Source organism: Octopus bimaculoides, chromosome 1, assembly GCF_001194135.2.
Source record: "Octopus bimaculoides isolate UCB-OBI-ISO-001 chromosome 1, ASM119413v2, whole genome shotgun sequence".
Lineage (NCBI taxonomy): Eukaryota > Metazoa > Mollusca > Cephalopoda > Octopoda > Octopodidae > Octopus > Octopus bimaculoides.
In genome coordinates this window covers 174,026,469-174,032,946 of record NC_068981.1, presented here as the reverse complement: position 1 = coordinate 174,032,946, position 6,478 = coordinate 174,026,469, and the positions used below count along the sequence as shown (strand labels likewise).

Sequence of the window (6,478 nt, the reverse complement as noted above, 5' to 3'; positions counted from 1 at the left end):
CCCCACCACTGCTTGACAACCGGTGTTCGTGAGTTTATGTCCCTGTGACCTAGCGATTCGTCAAAGAAACCGATAGAATTATTACTAGGCTTAAGAAATAAGTTCCGCGGTCGATTTGTTCGACTAAAACTCTTTAAGGCGGTGCCCCGCCCCAGCAAGGTTGTTGTCAAATGACTGAAGCAAGTGAAAAGAAAAGAAAAATAAAAGAAAGATACATGCAGACATATACCAATACATCACTCAACACACACACACACACACACACACACGTCTTAGCAAATGAAAGGGAGAACCACTACGTGGTCACTCGACCTACTAGAAATAGCAGCCATGTCTCGTTCAAATTACATCCTACCGTCGTTAACAATGAAAGACATAGATCTAGATAGCCTGAAATAAATACGGGGATAGTCTCAGTTAGACTGCTCATACCGAAATAAACATTAGGAGCGATATTTCACCTGACGCGTCAAATCCACGCAGGCGAAGAAAAAAAGGTTACATAAAACAATGTTGTCTCTGATATACAAAAAGAAAAGAAGAAAAAAAGATAAAAAGCAACAGGATAGTCTTTGATCATGGGTCGGCTCGATCATGGTTAAACAACTGCAAAAACAACCCACGCACTCAAATACAAACAAATGCACATGCATGTAAACACAGTTACCGTATACATCAACGAGGCCCTGTCTCTACGAAGCCGCTTGATTTGCTAGAAATAGCAGCTATGTCTCACTCAAATCACACATGACGTTAAAAAAAGCAGGACACAGACAATGTAGTTCTAAACACACACACACACGCATATATATATATATATATATATATATATATATATATATATATATATATATATATATATATATATACACACACATATATGTAGATAGATAGATTGATAGATAGATAGATAGATAGATAGATAGATAGATAGATAGATATTATGCATTATATATGTGTGTATTACTGTGTGTATGTGTGTACGAGTTTGTGTATTGTATGTATGTATGTATATATATATATATTATACATATGCTATGTATGACTAAAGGCAGGGTAGTCATGCCTGTAATGACGTTTTTGATAGGGTGTGTCCGCTTAGAGCTGACCTGGGGCTGAATAACAGCACCAAACAACAAACGTATGCTTAGAAACAACATATCACACACACACACACACACACACACACATGCAGACACAAAAAATGTAAACACAGATCTTACTACTGGGCTTATCAAGTGAACTATTAACTCACCCGCACACATTTACACACGCACACATACACACACCACGTATACATATACACAGATAGAAATACACACACATACAACAGTGTGTCTCTATCTATATCTACCTAAAGACGGCAGAAATACACTACATTACACTTCACTGCTAAACTATACAATACTACATAAGACCTTCTGAGAGATCGCTCGATAACAGCCAAATCCTCGTACTGCATCTTACGGCCTAAAATAAGCAAATGATACGTTACATGGTTTAGTTAAGATAAGACAGACAGCTAAAAGATGAACTACCTTTCGTCATAGGTCAAGGGTCGTCTGGGGTTTGGACAGCAAAGCGTAAATACACCGCATAATTCAAACAAATCACGGTTTATATATAATGTACATGTATTTGTTTGCTTGTACTTGTGTGTGTGTATGTGTTTGTATGTGTGTGTGTACGTGCGTGTATGCATATATGTATCTGTGAGTATAAGCAGCTATGCATCTGTGTTTACAAGCATCTATGTATCGATGCATATATGTATGTGTGTGTGTGTGCGTGCGTGTCTGTATATGTATGTGTTTATGTGTGTATATGTGTATGCATCGTATGTCTGTTTGTATGTATATATCAGTGTGTGTGTGTGTGTGTGTGTGTGTGTTCGGAAAGAAGAGAGAAAATGAAATCATAGAACGAACAAAACAACAAAAAAGATACTGTAAATCTAAAACATCGATGACGTTATGTGATGTAATGTGAAAATCGGATTTTTAAGTGAAAACTGTAAAAAGGCAAGTAATACTAGCCATACGTACCTTAGTTTCTTTCTCTCTCTCTCTCTCTCTCTCTCTAATCGGATAATACAACGGCATAAATGATATACGAAGCAGTGGAGAGGACAGAGTAGTTTTTAGTTATTCCCGGTGTAAGATTCACTGCAGCGTGACTGATTGTCATTAGTCGGTTGAACAACGGTTACGATAAAACAACAATAACAACAACAATCCAACACCATCGCCATCAGCGGGATTTTTGACGATTGACGGATGACCGCCACAGCTCCGCTTGTCAACACTAGCAGCTACAGCAGTAGCAGCAACAGTAGCAGCAGCGGTGGCAGCAGTGGTGGTAACAGCAACTGCAAATAACAGCAGCAACAGTAGCAGCAAGAACAGCAGCATCCGTTGAAGCGGTAACAGTAACACACGACAGCAATAAACAGTAATAACAATAATATCTGCAGTAGATATAGAGTAGCAGTAGCAGCAGCAGCAACAATTTAGGTGTATGATAGGACCGACAGCAGCAGTACGAGTAGCACCAGCTGCGTTGAATATTAGCAGCAGTAAATCTGTCTTTAAGCACACAGCAACACCAACAATGTGTGTGTGTGGTGGTAGTAGTATCTATAATATCGTCGGAGAGCCTCTACTAATTGCTAGAAATCGCAGCCAAATTTCCTTTAAGCTATATACTTCTGTCTTTAAAGAAAGAAAAAATGAAGGTGGTGGGGTGTTACTTTAGATAATGTGGCCCTTGGTGCAGCATGCTAGAGGATTTGGCGACGGACACGATGGACAGGGATAGAACATCTTTGAGACTATAAGTCGGTTCTATCATAAATCATAACACACCGACGGAGTGGGAGTCGTTAAATAAACAGCGACAGTAATAACAATAACAACAACAGAAGCGAAGCGAATAGCGAAGGACATTGAAACAACCAGCCGAACTGCAGACGAGTTTGCATATTTATTTAAATACCGAGTCTCAACTTCTAAAGGTCCCAGGTCTACCGAGCTGTAAATTAGACACCATAAAATGGAAGGGTGACCTCTGTAACAAGCGACAGCGGTGTAAAGGTGTCGAATGTTTCAGTTTCTTGTGTCGACTTGAGGATATTATAGAAGCGTCAGTAATTGCTTTAATTTAGACTCGGCGCTAGAAATTTTTAGAAGGGTGGGTTAGGCGATAACATCGGCTCAGTACTTGACCGGAACTTTATTTTATCGACCCTGGAGGGATGAAAAGTAAGATTGACCTCGGCGGGATTTGAAGCTGAATGTAAAGAGGTGAAAGAAATGCCGCAAAGCAGCTGTAGAGTTCTTTTGTCGCCATTTCGATGTAGGTGCGAAAACTCGAAAATGAAAGTGACAGTAGCGAAAAGAAAGAAAAAAAAAAGGAAACGAAACCGGGAAGAGAAATAACACAGAAATTAATGGGCCTTTTGTGGTAGCGTCATTTGCTAGAAATAATAGCAAAATCTTTCTCCAGTTGCACCTTGCTCTCTTAGAAAAGAATGTGTTAAATGATATCGATCTGGGATCATTGCGGCGAGAAAGAAGCTGGGATGGACATAACTGGAACACCTTTTCATGTCTGTCTGCATATTTGGAGTTGACCTGGGGTTACATAACAACAACAACAACAATAACAGATACCACATAATAGTTGCCCATAGCAGATACAAACAAGATCAACAATAAACTTATCACCATTAGGAGGCGGGGCAGGACACAAGACCAGTTCTTAGACAAAGCAACAACATAATACCTGCAGCATTAGCAGCAAGATATCTCTTCGTGGTCGCTTGACCTGCATTCCTGCCGTGACCATTCCATCTTTTTCCAGTGGACAGAGATCCCAAGACCACATTATTTCATCTCACGCAAGCTTTATTTTTTTGTTTGTTTGTTTGTTTTTTAACCAATACGTTAGAGTGTGATTTAGGTGAGCTTTAACTACTCTTTCTAGCAGATCGAAATATCACGTGAAAGCGCCTTCGTTAGTATGTTTGGAATTCGGTCGACGGAAACAGTGCAGAATCCCGTTGTGTGTGTGTGTGTGTGTGTGTGTGTGTGTGTGTGTGTGTCGCCAATGTATATCAGCAAAGGATATAAACAACATCGAGAAACCGAAAAGCGGTGACCTTCTTTGTCACTTACTGCATCAAGCTGCAATCAGGCGATGATTGACCCAGCCTGTAAACAACGACGTTGTTCAAAAACTCCAATATATAATGTAATCGTTTCAAAGTTTAGAACACGGCCAGTAATTTTAGAGGAAGGGCTAAGTCGATTACATCAATTCCAGTACATGACTGGTACTTTATTTCGTCTACCTAGAAAAAATGAAAGGCGAAGTTGACCTCGGCGGTATTTGAACTCAACGTAAAGAGCCAGAAGAAATGTCGCAGAGTTTTTTCTTCTCTTTTTTCCGGTGCGCTAACGATTCTGCCAAGTTACCGCCTTAAGGATAATAATTCTTTCTACGATAGGCACAAGACCTGAAATATAACTAAGATAGACTGAAAGACAGTGGTTATAGACGCAACAGGAATTCATTTGATCATTGGTGTTTACTCATTCAAAGCTCACCCGAAGTTGAGTAACTACAGCTTGAAAGATAGCGCTGAGTCAAAATTCGGCGACACTACGTAGTCGCTAGACTTGCTAGACATAGCAACCAAATCTCCTTTAAGTTACATCCAACCGTGTTAAAAAGAGAGGGCATTTTATTATATAATGTAGTTATAGGTAAGGTGCTGTCCAATGACAAAGCGTAGGGTGTGCGAACTGTACAAGGTGGTCACTTTTTTCAGGTGGAGAGGAACAATATACATTGCAAGCATGTTACGTGTAAGGAAGCGGCCGGCTAATATAGTTCCTTCAAGGGCGGTCAAAGCCCACGCTGAGCCATTAGTGCAGTCGTAAAGTATGGGCGCACTGGACAATTGCCCCTGGGGTTGGAGTCCCACGGATCTAGAGCTCAAATGATAATCTATGCAGGCTGTGTCTATGTAAATAGAGACCTCAGTACACTGCATAGTCCGGGGGCTTATAATGTTATTAAGACGTCTCGGCATTGATACACTGTGCGTGAAAAGATGAGATATTCAGAGTGACGTTTTCGATTGTAGTTCTGCCTGATCAGGGCTGACCTAGAGGTAAGCAATAATTCTTTCTAATTTGGGTACAAAGCCAGCAAGTCGATTACATTGACTTCAGTATTTCATTAGTACTGGTATTTCATCGACCCCGAAAGGATAAAAGGCAAAGTTGACCTGGGCGGGATTTGAACTGAGAACGTAAAGAACCGGAAGCAATTTCGCTATGCATTTTGACCGACACGCTAACGATTCTGCTAGCCTTCTAAACAATGATAACATCAACTACGCCAAGAAAATAATAATAATAATAATAATAATAATAATAATAATAATAATAAATATTTTGGAATCAATGAATTAGATACGATACAACACACACAAATGAAAGAGAAAATAAAAAATAGAATACTATAGATGAGTTAGATTAATACTGAAAACAGAGCTCAATGCGAAAAACAAGATAATAGGTATCAACACTTTAGCTGTCCCAGTTATAAGTTACAGCTACCATATCCTTAACTGGACACTAAATAAACTAATCAAAATAGACACGAAAACAAGAAAAATAATGACAGGATTTAGGATGCACCACCCAAAATCTGACATAGAAAGGTTATATATACAACGTATAGAAGGTGGTAGAGGCCTTATACAGCTAGAAAACTATTACAAAAAAAACACCATAGGACTGCAAAAATACCTACTTCAGGAGCAAGGAAAACTAATACAAATAGTCACAAAACACGAGCAAAACAAAAAAACTGTTTTCAGCCTTTAAGGAAGCTGACAAATACAAACAAGAAGTCATACGACCTAACAACTATGAAGAAAATGAAGAAACAACAAAAGCTGTAAAACAAATAAAATCCAAATTAAAACTAGAACAGCAACGGATCATGATAAAATGATGGCAAGAAAAGCCCCTTCATGGCAAATACTGGGCTAAAGTAATGCAAAAGAAACAGACAAAGCAAAATCCAAGCAATAGCTGAGAAGGTCAGGACTCAAAGCACGGGCTGAAGGATTTTTAATTGCAGCACAAGACCAAAGCCTTCCCACCAGAAATTACCAAAAACATATAACGAAAAGAAACCTAACAAGTAACTGCAGAATATGTGGAGATGGACAAGAAACAATAAATCATATTGTCTCTGGCTGCCCAGTCTGGCTAAGAAGGAATATATTCACAGACACGACAGAGTTGGGACCCACATACACTGGAAGCTATACCAACACTATGGAATAACAACAGAAAAAAGATGGTATAGGTACACGCCAGAAAAGGTCACAGAAAATGAGAAAGCAACACTACTATGGGATATGCCAATACGCACAGATAGAGAAATTAAGGCCAATAGG

At 39.3% G+C, this 6,478-nt stretch overlaps 1 protein-coding gene across 1 annotated transcript in view; it reads right to left on the bottom strand.

Annotated features, from left to right (window-relative positions):
• Positions 1–2,657, bottom strand: part of LOC128249386 (uncharacterized) — a 78,893-nt gene extending 76,236 nt beyond the window's left edge. The window contains exon 1 of the mRNA XM_052972833.1: positions 2,046–2,657. The gene's annotated coding sequence lies outside the window, so the exon portion shown is untranslated. The remainder of the gene's footprint in view (positions 1–2,045) is intronic.
• Between the last annotated feature and the right edge of the window lie 3,821 nt (positions 2,658–6,478).